The sequence below is a fragment of the Procambarus clarkii genome, chromosome 32 (assembly GCF_040958095.1).
Source record: "Procambarus clarkii isolate CNS0578487 chromosome 32, FALCON_Pclarkii_2.0, whole genome shotgun sequence".
NCBI classification, from domain to species: Eukaryota; Metazoa; Arthropoda; class Malacostraca; order Decapoda; family Cambaridae; genus Procambarus; species Procambarus clarkii.
In genome coordinates this window covers 26,545,091-26,566,464 of record NC_091181.1, presented here as the reverse complement: position 1 = coordinate 26,566,464, position 21,374 = coordinate 26,545,091, and the positions used below count along the sequence as shown (strand labels likewise).

Below are 21,374 nucleotides of genomic sequence, written 5' to 3'. Positions count from 1 at the left end.
TATGCGAAATGCAGTGTGGTGAAGTATTGCATGTGAAAAGCAGTGAAGTGGAGTACTGCATGTAAAATGGAGTGGGGTGGAGTACTGCATGTGAAATGCAGTACTGTACTGTAAGAGAAAATGCCTCATTATCTTATGTGGGGTTTGAATTCACTGCCCAGCAGTGAAGATCTAGAATATTTGTTTTATATAAACAGCTGGTTGGGATCTGATGACAGTCTTAACCAAGCTCCAATATTATGCAGTCATTTTCATAAATGCACTTGGGAATAAAATACTGTAATATAAAATTAATAAAAATTTATAGTAATTTAAAATTTATTTAACTTCAGAAATACTTCACAAGAAATAATATACTGTATGAACATTTTACGGATGACATTAAACAACACCCATTTGAGGCATGTCAAAAGTCTTCCAAGCTAGGAGCCGGTCGGCTGAGCAGACAGCACGCGGGACTTGTGATCCTGTGGTCCTGGATTCAATCCCAGGCGCTGGCAAGAAACAATGGGCAGAGTTTCTTTCACCCTATGCCCCTGTTACCTAGCAGTAAAAATAGGTACCTGGGTGTTAGTCAGCTGTCACGGGCTGCTTCCTGGGGGTGGAGACCTGGTCAAGGACTGGGCCGCGGGGACACTAAAGCCCCGAAATCATCTCAAGATAACCTCAAGATAGCTATCGTAATCAGACAAAATGAGAGATACTGTCTGAGGCCACGCTTGCTACTCCTGTAAATGTGGATCTCAATGATGAATGCGTGAAAAGATGGAGGGAACAAAATTAATAAAAGTCCAGCACTACAAGGAAGCGACTGCAAACTAGCCAAACAAATGTCATCCATAGAAGCAAAATACAAGTTTTCTGAGGTTGGAAGAAAACGTGCTCAGATTGGGGACTTGTTTATTTTATAATGGTAAATAATAAATTAATATATAATAAATTAATATATAATATATTAATAAATAATAAATTAATAATAAAATAAATATTATTATATAATAAATAATAATAATAACAAATAGTATAATGTCTCAGAGTATATATGTATATATATATATATATATATAATAGTATATGTCTCAGATGAGCTCCAACCAAGCTAAACACTGTTCCAGCAGAAGTTGGGTTGTCAGCATTGTCACCGGAAATCCTAACATTCTTAGTATTGATAAACACAAAATTTCTGGTAAGAAAGAAAAGTCAACAACTGGGAACGGTCCATAGAATTACCCAAATCAGCCCAAATCGGCCCAAAACTACACAAATCGTCCTAGCATTACGTAAGTAATGAAGAAATATGGTATATTTACTTACTATAATGTTGGTGCTACACGTAGAACATGATCAAACCTATTTTTACTCTGAAATAATCTAATTTCATAACGAAATGAGACGTAAATATGTGAGAGGTGACGCCATAGGAAGTCGACGGTCCAAGCGACAATTGTGTGGAGCGACTTATCCAAGATATATGGTCGCCTGGAGAGTGTTTGCTGCCATAACAGCCTCCTGTACACAGTGATCCAGTCCTTTTTGTTCATTGAACACCGAACCCTACACACCCTCTGATATATTGCTTAATTAACAAATATTCACAAATAAAGATTATATTTGTATATGTTATCAGAAAGGCAGATATAAAATAGTTTTTGTGAATCCATCACAGAGATTATACCTTATTAGAGAGGAAAAATATTCATACTTTAAACAAGGCTTCATGGCCGACGCTCTCCTTACCGATATAGGAACTATGACCTTCCGAAGATCAATGTTAATTTAATCTAGATATTGTAATAAACGAAGTTTTCTATGTCATCATAAAGACATAAATATAAGCTGCATGTTAATACTTTGGCATAAATATAACTGAAGTGAAAGTGAAGATATATGCCTTTTTATAGTTACTTGATGGCTCGCTCAGGGAGTGTGAAGGCCTCCACACAAGCCAATCAATTATATAATTACTTTGCATATACGCAAAGTAACGCCATAGGTCTTTATGTCAGAATAAAGACATGTAGACGATAATGTAACTACATTTCAAGGAAAACATATCTTAATATAATTATTAAATGAATGCAAAGTTATGGTTAAATAAATAGCCAATACCACACAATCGCCGGTGTCCGGACACATGAATAGTCGCATTAGGTGAAAGGAAATGTACCCAACCATTTCCATTTACCCAACCAGTTTGTGCACCCTATACTCATCCTCTGTACGGTAATTTATTGTGCACCCCATACTCATCTTGTTACCAGTAGTTTGTGCAACCCATACTCATCCTGTGACCCGTAATTTATTGTGCATCCCATACTCATCCTGTTACCGGTAGTTTGTGCAGCCCATACCCATCCTGTGACCTGTAATTTATTGTGCAACCCATACTTATCCTGTGACCTGTAGTTTATTGTGCAGCTAATACTCATCCTGTGAGTCATAGGACATTGCACAACCCTTTCTCATCGTGTGAATCTTTGTTTACTTTGCTCTCCATATTCATCCTCTGCGCGATAGTTTCTTGTGCAACCCATACCCATGATGTGAGTGGTAGTTTATTGTGTACCCTATACTCATCCTGTGAGTATAGGGTACACAATTCTTGTTTGGATTCTTGTAATGTTATTTGTCTATTTGTACTCACAGCATTTGTGCGCCCCTTGAGGGACTCGAATTAGAGGGGGGTTGAAATAGCCTAAACTACTCTATCCCTTTGAGATGTATTTATTGCTTATCTCAATAAACATACTTGAACTTGAACTTGGGTACACAATGAGTTCATTTGTACTCCATACTCATCATCAAGAAGTGTATTTTACCAGCATTGTAATATAAATTAAGAATAAAAGCTTAACTGGATTACGGACCCATAATCAAAATAAGAGCCATCACTAATTATCATGACAAATTCTCTAGGCTACACTTCCGCCTTCGACAAGCTGCCGCCGGAGGTGGGTATAGTTTATTGTACACCCCCGCAACCCCAGTCCTGGAAGGGCGGGCATTGGGATGTGGACATGTGTACTGTCTCAGACCCTGTTGGAATATAACCAGTCTGTCAATCGGGTCAACCCAAGTGTTGCGTTTCCATGCGTTTCCAAAAGGGTCGCCCATGTTGGAATCGGTGAACGCCCTAGTAATATTGTTGAAAACATCTTAATAACTTATTAAACCAAAGGTCTTTTTATGTCAGAAGAACGGCAGAAACTAGATCTATATATGAAAACTCTTTCAGGACAAAATTTAAAGTAAAACTAGATTATGTAAAACTAGATTAAAGTAAATTTATGTTTCTATCTTTCTTGAGACGTATAAAAATCTTACGTTTATTAACGATTCTGCGTGAAATAAGCATTGTTCTGAGATGAATATTGCGGATTTCCGGCTCTACGACCCATGAAAAATGCAACTTTTATACAACTACAAATATCTTTAGTTTTACTTTAAATTTTGTCCTGAAAGAGTTTTCATATATAGATCTAGTTTCTGCCGTTCTTCTGACATAAAAAGACCTTTGGTTTAATAAGTTATTAAGATGTTTTCAACAATATTACTAGGGCGTTCACCGATTCCAACATGGGCGACCCTTTTGGAAACGCATGGAAACGCAACACTTGGGTTGACCCGATTGACAGACTGGTTATATTCCAACAGGGTCTGAGACATTTGCACTGGCGGGCGGCGTTCTTGCCAACTATATGGCTGTTAAGTTGAAAATTGTAACTGTTAAGAGCATTCTCTTGTGGTTTTAATATTGAACAATTATACATATACGAAACAGACAAATCTGGTGTCCGAAATAGTAAAAATATTAGTGTGCGATGTGATCAATGTAAGGGGGATATTGGGTGTGCCTCGTATCCCCTACAACAACAAGAAGTTCGAGAGCGATGAGGCCGCCACCTACTAGCTTCAGGATGTCGTCGAATCTAAATCAACAATATACTACCGCCGCTACTTTCTCGGAAAAGTAAGTACCTGCCGCTTTACTTCTCTCACCCTGCCTAGCCTGGCCTGGCCTGACCTGGCCTAGCCAGACCTGACCAGGCCTAGCCAGACCTGACCAGACCTGACCTGGCCTAGCCTTACCTAGCCTAGTCTGACCTGGCCTAGCCTTACCTAGCCTAGTCTGACCTGGCCTAGTCTGACCTGACCTGGCCTAGCCTTACCCAACACTAATCACCACACGTGACAGCGCAAACGAATCGCAAATAAGTACACGTAACAAGTCATATGCCCGGACACTTTTCACCTTGGGGACTGAGTGGTAACTATTGTATAGAAGAGCCGGCTCCCTGAGAGTGGTAAGAGGGCGTGATAAGAGGCTAACGTGTGGTCTTGAAGGAAGTCGATAAAGCAGACAATTTTCAAAAGGAAGGGCAGCATAACGAGTAGACAGGAATGGACAGACAGTCGGTTATCCCATAATGTGTAATACGCCCCGCACAGCATGGGTGGAGTGGGGGGGGGTTGTAGCAGGGCACAGTATGGTGATGGTGCGGGTGAAGTACACACCCACTGAATTCCTGCCATCAATAATTGTTTTCATAACCATTAGAACAATGGCATCCCTCCAGCCACCATCCTTCCACTGACCCCCTCCTCTGGTCCTCCACCTCAGACAATAACCCCCCACACCCCCTCTCCCTTCAAGACATCAGCATGTCAAAATCAGTACCATAATGTGTTTAAACTATTTAAACTAAGTCATTGTGTATCTCAAGGTATCTTAATTCATTTGAAAGTGTACATGTGCATTTGTTCATATACTCGCCTAATTGTGCTTGCTGGGGTTGAGCTCTGGCTCTTTAGTTCCACCTCTCAACCGTCAATCAACAGGTGTACAGGTTTCTGAGCCTATTGGGCTCTATCATATCTACACTTGAACCTGTGTATGGAGTCAGCCTCCACCATATCACTTACTAATGCATTCCATTAGATATAATCATATATGATTACACATAATCATAATCATTCCATACACATAATCATATATGTGTACGTCAATGTATACATACATGCGTATATATACCTCATATTAAATTACTGATAAACGAATGACCATGAACAAATTAATTTATAATTGTAGCATTATATATAATTTTAATAGACTAATTATGTGTTTATACATTTGAATGGTCCAGACAGGTGGCCAGCCTTGGGCATATACACTTCTGGTAGGCAATCGGGTTACAAACTTTGCCTCGGGAAAGGAGTTTGTTGATATACGTATGGGCTGACCTAGCGCGTGGTGGCATGGTGATCGCGCCTCAGTTTACCAGTGTCTCCTGCCTAGTAAGTATCGCGCCTGAATTCTTTATAAAGCATTACATTTGTTTTGGGATTTTTGGCTATTTGAACATAAAATTTGTTATGATATATCTTGCCATGAGTCCCAAGAAAGCCAGTGGTAAGGTTCAAGCCAAGAAAACACATGTGAGAATGACCATAGAGGAAAAACAAGAGAGCAATCATAAACATCAAAATGGTGCACAGGTTGTTGAACTAGCTAGGCAGTACAACAAATCTATGTCAACAATATGCACTGTACTTGCTAAGAAAAAGGACATTATGAGCATTAAAGTGGCAAAAGGCATATCAACAATCCCGAAACAAAGAACACAAACACTTGAGGATGTTAAAAAGTTTTTATTAATTTGGATACACAACAAGGAGTTAGCAGGTGATAGCATTTCAGAGGCCATCATTTGTGAGAAACCAAGGCATTTGCATGAAGACCTTTTAAAGAAAACCCCTGGAACGAGGGGGAAAAAGATGAATCAAGTTTGAAAATGTGAAAAGTTTGTGTGACAATAGAGCCTCGTGGAAAACTTTTGCTGTGGTCATTACCTGGTGGAATGCACCCAGGATGGAGTATTAGGGCTATACATCTTTTAAATCATAAAAGTAATAAACATTTCCCATCAACCTTACAAACAATATTAACCTATTTTCATGTATTTCCCCCATGTGCATTTTAACAAAGTTGCTAAATTGCCTTTATCATTCTGTAAAATTTCAATTACAGTACTGTATGTATAATTTTGTTAGTATAAATGGACTGAATATTCTGAAATTGCTATTAATTTTACAATTTCAGATTCAAAGGTGGTCTGGACACCCAATTTGGTCAGACAGGTGAAGAGAGCATTTAGGATAGTTCGAAGAGATGAAGATGGTCGCAATTGTGTTCGAAGAGGCAAACGCCCCCCTTTGCTCCTGACATTATGTTCAACCATTGACCTCTGCACACCTAACACAAGGTAGGTTGAAAACTCCTCCTTCATGTCATTGGTACATTAGCCAGAAACTCAGGACTCTTGTAGGAATATCCCTAAAAAAAAAAAAAGTGGCCCCAACAATGCATCCTCCAAGTCTGGAGGATGAGCAGGAGCATTGTCGAGAAGCAGGACCTTGAGTGTCAAACTTTTCTCTTGCAGATATTTTTTGATGGCAGGGCAAACCACTCCACATCAGTTTTTCTGCACGTTATATATTTTTTTAAACTCTTGGATTTTCGGAATGATACACGAGCAAGGGTTTAATTTTCAAATCGCCACACAGCACAAGAGTTAACCTATCCTGACACAAGTTAGCCCAAGTTAGCTTGTGTCCGGGCAGTGACGTCTCCTCTTGGGTAATGTATGTCCTCTTCGGCAATTTTTTCCAGAATAGCTATGTCTTCTCACAATTAAACACTTGTTGTGGAATGTATCCATCAATACAGCACAGTGTATCTACAAAATTTTAATTTTTTACTTATATATAGTGTCACCTCGGCTTACAAATGAATATTTATGAACTTTTCGGGTTACGAGCTTAATTTCTTCGAAAAATTTGAATCGGGTTACAAACTTTGCCTCGGGAAATGAGTTTGTTGATATGCGTATGGGCTGACCTAGCGCGTGGTGGCATGGTGATCGCACCTCAGTTTACCAGTGTCTCCTGCCTAGTAACTATCGCGCCTGAATTCTTTATAAAGCATTACATTCGTTTAGGGATTTTTGGCTATTTGAACATAAAATTTGTTATTATATATCTTGCCATGAGTCCCAAGAAAGCCAGTGGTAAGGTTCAAGCCAAGAAAACACATGTGAGAATGACCATAGAGGAAAAACAAGAGAGCAATCGTAAACGTCAAAACGGTGCACAGGTTGTTGAACTAGCTAGGCAGTACAACAAATCTATGTCAACAATATGCACTATACTTGCTAAGAAAAAGGACATTATGAGCGTTAAAGTGGCAAAAGGCATATCAACAATCCCGAAACAAAGAACACAAACACTTGAAGATGTTGAAAAGTTTTTATTAATTTGGATACACAACAAAGAGTTAGCAGGTGATAGCATTTCAGAGGCCATCATTTGTGAGAAACCAAGGCATTTGCATGAAGACCTTTTAAAGAAAACCCCTGGAACGAGGGGGAAAAAGATGAATCAAGTTTGAAAATGTGAAAAGTTTGTGTGACAATAGAGCCTCGTGGAAAACTTTTGCTGTGGTCATTACCTGGTGGAATGCACCCAGGATGGAGTATTAGGGCTATACATCTTTTAAATCATAAAAGTAATAAACATTTCCCATCAACCTTACAAACCATATTAACCTATTTTCATGTATTTCCCCCATGTGCATTTTAACAAAGTTACTAAATTGCCTTTATCATTCTGTAAAATTTCAATTACAGTATACTGTATATAATTTTGTTAGTATAAATGGACTGAATATTCTGAAATCACTATTAATTTTACAATTTCAGATTCAAAGGTAGTCTGGACACCCAATTTGGTCAGACAGGTGAAGAGAGCATTTAGGATAGTTCGAAGAGATGAAGATGGTCACAATTGTGTTTGAAGAGGCAAATGCCCTCCTTTGCTCCTGACATTAGGTTCAGCCTATTGACCCCTGCACACCTAACACAAGGTAGGTTGAAAACTCCTCCTTCATGTCATTGGTTCATTAGCCAGAAACTTAGGGCCCATGCAGGAATATCCCTAAAAAAAAAAAAGTGGCCCCAACAATGCATCCTCCAAGTCTGGAGGATGAGCAGGAGCATTGTCGAGAAGCAGGCCCTTTAGTGTCAAACTTTTCTCTTGTAGATATTTTTTGATGGCAGGGCAAACCACTCTACATCACAGTTTTTCTGCACGTTATATATTTTTTAAAACTCTTGGATTTTCGGAATGATACACGAGCAAGGGTTTAATTTTCAAATCGCCACACAGCACAAGAGTTAGCCTATCCTGACACAAGTTAGCCCAAGTTAGCTTGTGTCCGGGCAGTGACGTCTCCTCTTGGGTAATGTATGTCCTCTTCGGCAATTTTTTCCAGAATAGCCATGTCTCCTCACAATTAAACACTTGTTGTGGAATATATCCATCAATACAGTATCTACAAAATCTTTAAAATCACGAACAAATCTTTCAGCCCATACTTTGTCTGAGCTGGCACCCTCACCATGCCTCACAACACTATGAATACCATGTCTTTTTTCAAAATTTCTCAAACCATCCCCTACTCACCTTAAACTCTTTCGTATCTGCAAAACTCGTTCTAGGGGTTTTCTTTATAAGATCTTGCATGAAGATTTCATTGTTGACCAAACCACGCACTGGAAATTGAATAGACGACGACATTTTGATCCGTCCTGGACCATTATAAAGTCGATTGTGATGAGATGAGGGAAGCAAGAGCATTAAGTAGGCAAGAGAGAGAGAGGTGAGGAGATGGCAAGTATGTACGTATGTACATGAATAAAACATGTACATACTTATACATAACGTGTGTAAATAGTGTAATAAACACAATAACAGTATTTTGGGAGGAGGAATGTTGGCGAGTAATGTGTTGGAGGAGGGAGGGAGGACTGGCAGGGTGTGGCAGCTCACTCATGTTTTTTGGGCTCACCATACCAACATAGTGGATCGTTATGGTGAATACATACATAGATGGGTATATACAATGTGTGTATATAGTGTAATAACAGCAAAAACACTGTTTGATTGTAGAATATGTCGCATATATGAGGCCCATAATTTTGAGCATAGCGATGTTCTATACTTTGAATTATATAAATTCCACAAATTACACACTTTTAAATAATATTACAGCAAAAAAAAAGAAGAAATGAATGAGAAACTTCAAAATAATTGCGCAACATTTTATTCGCAGCAACTGCCGTCGCACGGGGTGGCGGGGCCGACAGACCCCCATCGCTCCAACGCTCAGCGCCCATAATTTGCTCAACTTCCCAGCTCCATTGCAGCTAAAGTAAGTCACATACAATATTTTTTGTTTAGTTTCCCCGTGATCAGACTCTGCATTTTAACAATATAAGAAGAGAAAAAAATTTTTTGGAAAGAATTTATTTCTTGTGCACCAGGGTGTTATTTGGAGACAGAGCAGTTCAGTGGTTAACTACTAAATTTTTTTTTCTCCCACACACGCACCCCCCTAGGAAGCAGCCTGTAACAGCTAACTCCCAGATACCTATTTACTGTTAGGTAACAGGGGTCATCCCCTTTTGTACAAAGAATCTGCTAAAGCTTTTAGGGCTAATCTTTGACACTCGTTTGTCTTTGTCGCCCCATATTTTTTACGTCCGAGTTGAATGCTCTAAGGCCCTTAACTAACTTTAGGTCATGTCCCATACTTCTTGGGGAGCTAATCGACACTGCTCCTCTCTTTACATTCCTCTCTCGTTCTGTCTAAACTCGATTATGGCCGTGTTTACTCGTCTGCTTCTCCTTCTACCCTTCACCATCTGGACACACTGCATCATACTGGGTTACGGCTCAGCTCTGGTACCTTTCCTTCGACACCTACCCTAAGCCTGTATGTTGAAACTGGGGTCCTGTTTCTACAGGATCGCCATGATCGCTACTGTCTTTTCCACCTTGCACGGTCCTTACAGCACCCTCACTCTTGCTTATGTCATGCCTTGACCTTTACCCATCCTGTGGTTCCTGTTCCCCTTCACCACCTATCTCTTTCTGTACGGTTGTCTCTCTTACAAAATGCTCTTTCAGTTTGTGTTACCAATATTTCCCCTCGTGTCATTCCGTCTTTGCCCCTATGGAGGGGTCCCCGTTCCTAAATTTTGTAAGCCTTGACCCACATGACTAAAACTTTTACCCCTCCTACAGTTCTAAATCACCTTTTCCTTGAACACTTTTCTTCACACTTCCACTCTATTTCCGTCTTCACCAATGGGTCTTAAGTCTGCAGACGGTGTAGGCTACTCTGTTGTTTTTCCTGACTGCACCTTTGTGTCTCCTGCCTCCGGAGACTAGCATCTTCATGGCAGAACTTTATGCTATTCTCTATGCTCTTCATCAACTCTTTTCTCGCTGTCAATCCTCCTCTGTGTTTGTAGTTGACACTTGCAGTGCCCTCATGGCTCTAGAATCCTTTAATCCAGTCCATCCTTTGGTAGTTGAAATTCAACATTGGCTGTTTCTTATCTCCAGAAGATTTAAGACAGTGGAATTTCGCTGGATTCCCACCCATAATGGTGTGTTCTTAAATGAGCGTGCGGACACTGCCGCTAAGGAAGCTATCCGCACCTGTCCCATCTCCCGTAAAGGTATTCCTTATGACTTTTACCCAGTTATTCATTTCCCCATTCTTGCCCGTTGTCAGGGTTGTTGGTCTTCTGTTACTGGTAACAAATTGCGTGCTCTTGAGAGTAGTGTGTTCCCGTGGCCTTCCTCCTACCACCGTAACCGGTGGTGGGAAACGGCTCTGGCGAGGTTGTATATTGGTCATACACGTTTAACTCACGGGCACTTAATGGAGCGCTGCCCTGCTTCTTATTGTCCAAACCGTTGTCTCTACATGTCCTGACTTCCAGGACTTACGTGTCTTGCTTCCCGACCATCCCTCACTGTCAATTGTCCCTCGATAAAATTCTTGGTAAATTCAATACCTTTGATATTGTTCGTCGTATGCGTTTTTGTTCTTGTATTGGCGACGTTAGTGATATTTAGCACACTATGATTATCCCACACATTTGATGGTTTGATAATTACTGTACTGTACAGTACTTTGGTTTGGAATGTATCAAATAAAGTTGTTTCATGTATTCAAATGTGTGAGAAAATCCACTGGGGCTGTGAGATGAAGCAAACCTGTAACAAAGGCATTGCCAGTTGCATACTCTACCACCACTGATGGTAAAAGTCTTACAACTGGATATCTTGTGTGACGGGTTATGGTATCACAGCTATACTGAACCAAGATGGTATGGCTCTCCCTCACATAAATGAAAGAAATGCTGCTATTGGCCTTGCAGTGTGTAAGTTGCAGGTGGAAACAAATGAAAATTATCAAATAAATAATTAAACAATTTACTGAAATAGTAATGAACAAAAATAACACATGACAATACTTGACTATCATGTAATGCAAAAGTGAACAAGTTAGTATGACCTTAAATGCAAAAAATAAACTAAGCAATGAATAAAAGTATGAAGATATACTGGTGTTCTGAAGACAGCTACCATACCACCATGGCATCAGTCACATGATGTTGGCTGGAAGTGGATGACGGGTTAGAGACACCAAGGTGATCCTAGAGCACTAAGGGAGAGATTGCCTCTCCAGGGAGGCAGCGCTCTTTATATAGTCCGGCGGTGATGACTCGTCCAGTGTCAACACGAGGTGGACATCTGGTCAACTAGCAAACTGCTCGTTGTGGCTGGCGGTGCCTTTGTGTTGAGCTGTACCACTGTCAGTTGAAGGCGGCTAACTGCTTGTTTGTGGGGACAAACTGCCAGTTAGCAGTGGCGCCCGGCTTGCCTCTGAGTCGTACCAGGCCGTGCCAGGCCCTGGGGGGTATGGAGAGGTGGCAGGACTGATGACTCTTCTGGGCTGGTGTAGATGTATACTTCCAGTGCAGAGGCATTGAAGGTGAAGGGAAAAGGCAGTTCCACTGCTATGCAGGGGATTCACGTGACACTTGTGAAGCCACAGAAAGTCTGGAGGCCCTACTGAAGCCAGTCCAAGTATTAAATAAAACCCCTGAAGTACGCCGGTGAAGGGTAAAGTGAAGGGTGAAGCAAGACCGTATGCCCCAACTTCAGGCACACAGAAAATCACGTTTTGGTCCCGCCTCTCAACTGTGTATTTGAAGTTGGGGCGTATGGTGTTGAACTGCTTCAGCCTTCACCTGAGTGCTTGTAGGTCTTACGTAAGACGTTGACTCAAGGAGGGGCCTCAAAACTTGCTGTGATTTATGGGGAAATCCGGTTGTAAGACTTTTACAGTCAGTAATATACTGTGGTAGAGTATGCAGCTGCCAGTGCCTTGGGCAAGGGTTTACGTCGCCTCACAGCTCCAGTGGATTTTCTGCTTGGTGTATATCAGGTTGTGATTTTGTGTGTGTACCGTATTGTTATAATCGCCGTCTGATAAGTCCTTTCTGGCCTCAAGAGTCATTTTTACCCACCTAGAAAGATTGCAGATGGCCAAAGCAGTTATTTAAGTTAAGAAGGGACAAGTCTTAAACAGAATTTTGCATAATATTTGACTGTAAAGGGGTAAATTGAGGTAGATTGAAAAACAAAATGGTGAACCGGGCAGGCGGTACTCACAATTAGGCGAGTACACTCGGGAACTTTTAAAGTGCAACTAAACATGCTTTAGGCTCTCACAACAAGAGATGAGTGGTGGTGGCTCAGGTGCTCAGCCAATCAGAGCACCTAAGGAGGGAGGGCAGGAGTGAGAGGGGGGTGGTATGTGGAAGTTTGGTGACAGTTGTATGTAGTTTGTTCATCTTCATTGTAAGTTTCATGGCTTGGTGTGCATTTCCCTAGTAAATTTAATTAGGCAAAAATTCAGGTGTTTGATTTTTTAAATCAACCTTTTAAATGTTGAGTTGTTAAAGCCTCAAAGTGCATGGAGTTGGTTTGGGAGTATGGCATCCTCATGCTGTTGCGGGCTCGCGTGAGGTAGCAAAGGTGATGTAAAGTTGTGGGGTGTACATGCTTGGGACGTCCTCTCTCGGGATGGCTGGTGTTAGACCTGTGTGTTTGTCGGTTGTTGAACAGCCGTCATCCTTTGCTGTTGTGGTATTGATTTTACATTGTTCATCTTGTAATTAATACTGTAGTGCGATATCTAGGGCTACCATTTGTAGGTTTAAAATGTCTAATACAAACAGTTGTCCAATGAGTTTTAATAGGAAATATCATCCACCAAGCACCATTGTACAATTATATTAATTGATAGTATATGGATTGTGCAGAACTGCTTAGAATGATCTTTAACACTTGGCTATATTGGTCATGTCAAATACCTGCACGGTGAATGCTCAAAGACCCTTTCTTTATTCAGTGTTGTCACATACCTCATGGGGGTATGGATAGGCAAACACTCATTCGGTTAAACTTGCCTTGTAGTACTTTCAGAGCTCAGTAATTTGGAATCTGGTTAGCACTTTCCAAATAAATTGATCTTTAAAGTGAATTCCTATTTAGGTTTAAAACATTATACCGAGTGAGAAACTCGGATTATATAGCCGAACACCAGAAATGTTGTTATTCAATTTGGTTGCCTAAAGCACATTCAAGGACTACACATTACATGGCATTCCAGGATTCCTCAATACCTTGCCTTATGCTGTAAACATTGCCACAACCCTGTGTTTTATTGATTTAAATGGCCTCAGGGAGGCATACAACACTGCAGATTATGATGTCATTAGTTATCCACTGTGCTGACAAGTGGGCTGACTGATGTTCGTTGACACCTGTATCGTGCTTCAATTTAATCGCCAGGAGATCACCCTCTCACTAGACTCGTCTGTAGGAAGTACAGTATAGTATCTCAAATTACCTTGGATCATAAATAGCATAAGACTTGGGGGTAGGAGAGGGTTGCAGTGTTTGTCATGGCTCTCAGTTGTTCCTGGTATTAGGCAATTTAGTTCTGGAATCATTTTTGTTGGCCAATGTTAAACTTTTTCGAAAGTAGATGTTTTTCTGAAAGTGAAGGGGGGGGGGACCTCTATGCTTGGATACAGTTATCTAAGTGAATACTTAGATTTATACAGTAGAATAACTACCTTCTTTTCCTTAGTCAAAAAGGTTGCTTGTTTATTTCTAGGGATTTGTATTTTCTTTTATTTTTAACTGCAGCAACTTTCAGTGAATGATAGATTCTTACTGAAAGGACCTTTACTTCATTGTTGTTGCTTTATGGTCATCTCATTGTGTACAGGGATTCCACGACGCTTTTGGGGTTAGTCTTTGACACTCGTTTGTCTTGGTCAGCCCATATCTCTTGCCTCCGAGTTGAATGCTCTAAGGCCCTTAACCTCCTTAAGGTTTTGTCCCATACATCTTGGGGAGCGGATAGGCGCACGCTCCTCTATTTGCACTCCTCTTTCGTCCTGTCTACACTCAATTATGGTTGCCCTGCATACTCTTCTGCTTCTCCTTCTACTCTTCGCCATCTTGATGCTTTGCACCATACTGGGTTGCGTCTCGGCTCTGGTGGCTTTCGTTCGACTCCCGCCCTTAGTTTGTATGTTGACACTGGCTTTCTCTCTCTTCAGGACTGCCGTGATCGCTACTGTCTTCGCTATCTTGCGCGGTCCTTCCAACATCCTTCCTCTCGCCTCTGTCGTGCATTGACTTCTCCTCCTCCTGTGATTCCTGTTCCTCTTCATTGTCTCCCACTTTCTGTCCAGTTATCTCGCTTACAGGATTCTCTTTCTGTTCATATTTCTAATGTTTCTCCTCGTATTGTTCCTTCATTACCTCCGTGGAGAGTCCCCCTTCCCAAGTTTTCTACGTCCTTGACTTGTATTACTAAAGCCTTTACCCCTCCTACAATTCTGAAAAGCCTCTTCCTTGAGCACTTTTCTTCGCACTCCCACTCTATTTCCATCTTCCCTGATGGGTCTAAGTCTGCGGATGGTGTGGGCTACTCTGTTGTTTTTCCTGACCGTACTTACATGTGTCGCCTCCCTTCGGAGGCTAGCGTCTTTACGGCAGAACTTTATGCTCTTCGTCTCTTGCTTTCTCATTCTCATTCCTCCTTTGTGGTTGTGGTTGATTCTCGTAGTGCCCTCATGGCTCTAGGGTCCTTTAATCCTGTCCATCCGGTGGTCATTGAGATTCAACATTGGCTGTTTCTTATTTCTAGTAAATTTAAATCAGTAGAGTTTTGCTGGGTTCCCAGCCATATTGGTGTTTCAATGAGCGTGCGGATGCTGCCGCTAAGGAAGCTATCCGTTCTTGTCCCATCTCCCGTAAAGGTATTCCTTATTCCGACTTTTATCCTGTTATTCATTCTTCCCCGTTGGCCCTCTGTGGTTGGTAACAAGCTGCGTACTCTCAAACTTAGTGTATCCCCGTGGCCTTCCTCCTACCACCGTAACCGGCGGTGGGACACTGCTTTGGCACGGCTGTGGGTTGGTCATACCCGCTTAACCCACGGTCACTTAATGGAGCGCCGGCCTGCTCCTTATTGTCCGAATTGCGTTGTCCCTCTTACAGTTGTGCATATCCATGTTGAATGTCCTGACTTCCAGGACGAGCGTGTGTCTTGCTTTCCGACCGTCCCTCGCAGTTACTTGTGCCTCGATAGAATTCTAGGTGAATCGGATACTTTTGATATCGTTCGCCTTATGCGTTTTTGTTCTCGTATTGGCATTCTTGGTGATATTTAGCGCCCTCTGATTATTTCGCACTTTGATGGTGCTACATGGCCTTCCCGGTTTGGTGCCTTCTTTTGGTAATTACCTTCATTGTTGTTTCATTTTAATGTGGTAGTTGTGATATGGATTGTTCTGGCTCACGTGCAAGGTCTTGGATTTTTTTTCTGTTTTATATTAAGAAATTGCCAGTCTTGTTACTATTTGTAGAGTTAGAGATCTGCATTAAGGCCTCAATATTATATTCTTTATAACATGTTATCAGCAATTTTTGTGGTTGGTAATATTTAGATTAATGTCAGTGATGTATATGACAAGGGTTAAGACCCCTTGTGGTATGACAGCATTTTTCCTCAGTCATTTCTTTAACAAATGAAAGGGTCCTCGTAACCATTCTTTTGTCCTTTCTACCATGTACCCGTTTGTTGCTTCTTGGTCTTTCATTTGGTACTTTGGCTATTAAAACAATGGCCTTTGGTAATGTTGCAATTACCATTTCTAAAAAAAATGAGCAGGTTCATTAGGCAGGGTTTGTTTTTAGCAAACAAAGTTTTACAAAAAAAATTCCATTCCTTCAGGACCTTGCAGATGTTAGGTCAAACTAATTGACAGTAATCTGTTTTGCCCTTTCAAACAATGATGGTTTTAATCTAGGTAAAATATTTCAGAATATCTCAAGTTTGGCAGACAAATCATTTAAGAGCTTTGATTAAATTTAGGTTACCAAAGACTTTGTGAAAACCATGTTGTATAGATGCTTCATTGTCACTTTTCTAATGTTTTGTAAATTTAACAATGATCTTTAGTTAATTTAATCATAATTTGTACAAAGCTTAGGTGTTGCATAGCTTTAAATTTACTTTCAAATATGAAAACTAAAATATTGACTAAAGTTTCTTCCACTTTAATATTTCAGACTAATTTGCAATATTTGTTAGTTTATGTAAATTGAATAGGTAGTCCACTTTTACATCTTTTCAATGCATTTTGCATGCACCTATGTAACAAGTTACAAATAGGTGTAAATTTTACCAAGTATTTATTTTCAAAGTAAAAAAAATTCAGATGTTTAAACATTGCATCAATAGTAGTAAACAATAATTTCCAGCATAATTTCAGGATAAGGTATATAAAGTAGTTTCATTAAAATTGTTTTATTTAATAAGTTTTACATATAGTATTTATAATACATCTAATATTTATTACTGTTTCAGGTTGTGGGACAGATGCTCCTAGATGAACAGAAGATCCAAAAGGCCAAGACAACTCCAGAGACAATCACCTGTAAAAGAAAAATAAACATTAAACAGGGACACTACTTTTATTATCACCAATGCCTAATAATAAGCCCAAAAAATCCTAACAGCCAATCTTTTAAGATTGGCTCAGCAAGGCCTATCCCTTCCTCTGATTTTAGTGCAAAGCTTGTTCCCTGAATGGGTGCATTACATCCACCACTTTAGTGCCATCAACACATTGTACATATGTGTTACTGAAAGCACTGTACAATGCATGCCAGGCACTAAAGTTTTAGATGCATCCACCCATTCAGCAAACAAGCCCTGTGAGAATTAACAATGTAACCATTGTTAAGGGTCCCTAAACCTATGCAAATCTAGTCCATCTATTAGATGGGTAGTAGAGCAAAGCTCTGAAAAAGCCAAGCCAGGGAAATCTGCAGGACTGCCTGGTCCCCTTTTATGAAATGGGGTAGGATCAGTACAAACTGCATCATCCCCTGTGGGTTGTAACAGTAGGACATGGTTACACACCCATAAATGGACTAGATAAGAGAATTAAGATTAGGTCATTGATATAGCTAAAACATCAAATTCAAACTCACCCACTTTTGTAGAGTTCCTTTTGCAGAGTAAAGGAGCCTCACTCCAAGCCAGTCCATGCATCATAATCACTTTCACCTGAAAAATATTAACAAATTAATTTCAGATTTAAAGCCAATCTTGCTTTACTTTTCAAATTAGCATTCAGTACTTTACAAATTCAGATGGAAAAAATTTCTTTAAGGAATTTACCTTTCCTACATATTCTAGTAGCAGTAGTAAAGATTAATTTAGCAATATAAATATATATGGCATCAATTTGCCAGGTTTCAGTAAATGTCATTTGAGAAACTATCCACAACTGCACTTCAATGGCAATTTACATTTATCTTTAGCCAATGCTATATTTAATTAAGTTATTACTATTTTTTTACTTTTATGCAAATCTATTCAGATTAACCTTTACTACAACTCACCTGATTCTGTTTGAGCAATTAACTCTTCCAACTGACAGAGGGACTTCTGGACTTTCCAAACCACATTCTGGACAACTATATAAATTTAATACCAAGCATTAACAAGTAAACATTGAATATTTTTTTTTACTTTCAGGGGAAAAATACCATCACTTAAAACAAAACTTTTCCTGCCATTAACTTTGACTCATGATTACCCTAAGAACTATAAGCCACACTTTCTCCACCCCCCCCCTTCCTCCCAACTGTTCAGTGTCAAAAGGGAGGGGGGGTGTCCATTTACTGTACCACTTACATTTTAGTGTGGGCTTCATCCACTATTCTGATGTTAGCTGGAACATTTGTGCCAGCTGCTGGTTTGAAAGGGAGGCATACCATGTGCCAATTCAGGAAGCTTTCCACGTTCCTCACTGCATGTCAGCTCAGGACCTCACTACCATGTTGGGAGGCAGTTGAAGACTAACCAATCAACATCCCAGGCTGGAGAGCAGTGCCAGCTCGGGGAGAATTTACCACCTGCAAAACATTTAATACTCTTAACTATCTACACCATCTATCTCATCTTTACCTAGCCCCCAAACCTTACATTTGTCAGCATTAAACTGCATCTGGTAGTCTTAACCATTTCAAAACTATATAGGGCATCTATATTTCTTATTTGCCAATTCTGCAACTATTGCAGTCTAAACCATAATCTTGCGAATAACGGAGGTCCAAGGAGAGCTTTTAGGCACTACTTACAACACTTCTCCCAACTTAACCCCATTTATACAAATTTCCTTTGGTATAGCCATGACCTAATCAACTTCAGTCAGCATTCCCAATGTTCCGAGCCCCTATCAATTTTGCGCCACTATCAAAATCTCTGCTGAAGTCAAGGTACACAAAATCACAAACCTTATCACCATTTCCTCAACTATGCAACCTAATCCATGAACATTTAGTAATAAAACTATGCGATTCATGTATCTAGTCATGTTTCTCAACAAGAGTAGAGAAATGGCACTTGTAATGTTAGATTCTAGTAACTTTCCTCACAATAGACTAAGCTAATTGGTCACTAACTTAAGGGTTAAAGTTAACACACTTCCTTTAAAACTTGCTATATTAACTTTAACGCTTAAGTTAGTGACCAATTAGCTTAGTCTATTGTGAGGAAAGTTACTAGAATCTAACATTACAAGTGCCATTTCTCTACTCTTTTTGAGAAACATGACTAGATACATGAATCACATAGTTTTATTACTAAATGTTCATGGATTAGGTTGCATAGTTGAGGAAATGGTGATAAGGTTTGTGATTTTGTGTACCTTGACTTCAGCAGAGATTTTGATAGTGGCGCAAAATTGATAGGGGCTCGGAACATTGGGAATGCTGACTGAAGTTGATTAGGTCTTGGCTATACCAAAGGAAATTGGTATAAATGGGGTTAAGTTGGGAGAAGTGTTGTAAGTAGTGCCTAAAAGCTCTCCTTGGACCTCCGTTATTCGCAAGATTATGGTTTAGACTGCAATAGTTGCAGAATTGGCAAATAAGAAATACAGATGCCCTATATAGTTTTGAAATGGTTAAGACTACCAGATGCAGTTTAATGCTGACAAATGTAAGGTTTGGGGGCTAGGTAAAGATGAGATAGATGGTGTAGATAGTTAAGAGTATTAAATTTTTTGCAGGTGGTAAATTCTCCCCGAGCTGGCACTGCTCTCCAGCCTGGGATGTTGATTGGTTAGTCTTCAACTGCCTCTCAACATGGTAGTGAGGTCCTGAGCTGACATGCAGTGAGGAACGTGGAAAGCTTCCTGAATTGGCACATGGTATGCCTCCCTTTCAAACCAGCAGCTGGCACAAATGTTCCAGCTAACATCAGAATAGTGGATGAAGCCCACACTAAAATGTAAGTGGTACAGTAAATGGACACCCCCCCTCCCTTTTGACACTGAACAGTTGGGAGGAAGGGGGGGGGGAGAAAGTGTGGCTTATAGTTCTATTGCTACAGAATCTTTTGCCATAAGCCAGTGGCAGTGCCTATTGGCACTTGCTATTCAGAATCTCCCCCTTACATAGTTAATTAAAAACGAAATGCTGTAGACAAGCTTAACGTTTGAAGGGGGCAACATTTTCGTTGCCATCAAAGCACATCAAAGATGCTCTGAGCTAACTTCCCCTAGTCATTAGTGAATGGTGGCCAGTAACTCTCTAGTAGGAACTTTACTGCCATTAGAATTCATGCAGAAAGTGTGCACTTCTGCTGTATCTCCCAGTTTGCTAGAAATTGAAATTGGCATACTTGCTCAGCAACTACTTGCCCTCTTGTACCATGTTACTCAACCATAACAACCACCACACCACCCATTCTTCTAAAATAACATCCCATATGATAAAAACTTCTGCTTTTAATAAATATTTCTAACTTTAATATTAGTTGGCTTGCATGGTGTGTTAAACATTCCTTTGGCAGAACTGTAGCTAAATTGTTCCCACAAAACATTTAATCCATTAACAGTACTGTATCAGGTTCATAAAGAAATTTATAATAAAGACCAAGTGTGGTCATAAGTGCTGCAGATGGGGGAGATAGAACCTTACACCTGCAGAAGTGTGGTGATAACTGGAGAGAATATGGCCTTGTATAGTTGCTAGTGTAAAAATATTACTAAATTTAGTAAAACACATTGTCTTGGTAGTATAGTTGGGTTAATTATGAATTTTCAGACTAAAAAGCTTGGTACATAATTCAACAGAATAAATTTGTCCCCCTAGTAGTAAGCAGTGGTTGCAAAAGAATAATAATTTGTATATATAAATTTTGTATTGCTTTTATTCAAATGTTATACATGGTTGTTAAATTAAAGTTTGTTTGCAATGTTCCAGAAAAATGTTCATGACTAAAGTTGTTGGAAAATAAAATTTGTATAGGATGTTGACTTGAAATGACTATAGCTTTGTAATTAATAAAGATGGGACAAGATACTTGGTGTGCCATTTAAAACGGCAACTGTTAAACTGGTGGTACAGGTATGAACAAAATAACATCGCTATGAAAATAACTTTTTAGTAATATTTACTGTTCACATGACAGGTTGTGGAAGGTCCTGGCAACAAAGAGCTTGAGGAAAATACTTGCAGATCTACAGTAAGTAGTGTTGTGTACATTGGAATTAGAGGGTAGAAGTTAATTGCTAAAAACCTATTAAATATTAGGGTATGGAAGTCTAGGCTTAGGCTAGTGGGTACCATATCTGCAAGTTTAGTCCTTTCAGGAATGTATTGAATAGAATGGTATGTTGAAATTGTGAAAATTGTAATGTGGGGCATTAGATCTTAAACAGCATAGTTGAGGGTGTTTTATTAATAAATTTAATGAAATATAAATCTTGTTTAGTTAACATTAAATGTTTGTTAAATAAGCTTTAATCTATAAATGTATAACACTGTTAAGGGTAATCATGAGTCAAATA

At 39.8% G+C, this 21,374-nt stretch overlaps 2 long non-coding RNA genes across 6 annotated transcripts; one reads left to right on the top strand and one right to left on the bottom strand.

Annotated features, from left to right (window-relative positions):
- Window positions 1-1,265: 1,265 nt before the first annotated feature.
- LOC138370595 (uncharacterized) lies at window positions 1,266-16,972 on the top strand. Of its 5 annotated transcripts, none has more exons than XR_011230162.1 (6): window positions 1,266-1,280; window positions 3,782-3,970; window positions 6,101-6,263; window positions 7,758-7,921; window positions 9,170-9,268; window positions 16,874-16,972. It is a non-coding gene; the product is annotated as an uncharacterized lncRNA (long non-coding RNA). The 5 variants fall into 5 exon arrangements; XR_011230163.1 differs by lacking the exon at window positions 1,266-1,280 and adding an exon at window positions 2,529-2,543; XR_011230164.1 differs by lacking the exon at window positions 1,266-1,280 and adding an exon at window positions 5,145-5,295 and having other exon boundaries at window positions 3,454-3,970.
- LOC138370596 (uncharacterized) lies at window positions 16,798-18,648 on the bottom strand. The gene is made up of 2 exons (XR_011230166.1): window positions 18,212-18,648; window positions 16,798-17,578 (listed from the first exon to the last, which is right to left on the bottom strand). It is a non-coding gene; the product is annotated as an uncharacterized lncRNA (long non-coding RNA).
- Between the last annotated feature and the right edge of the window lie 2,726 nt (window positions 18,649-21,374).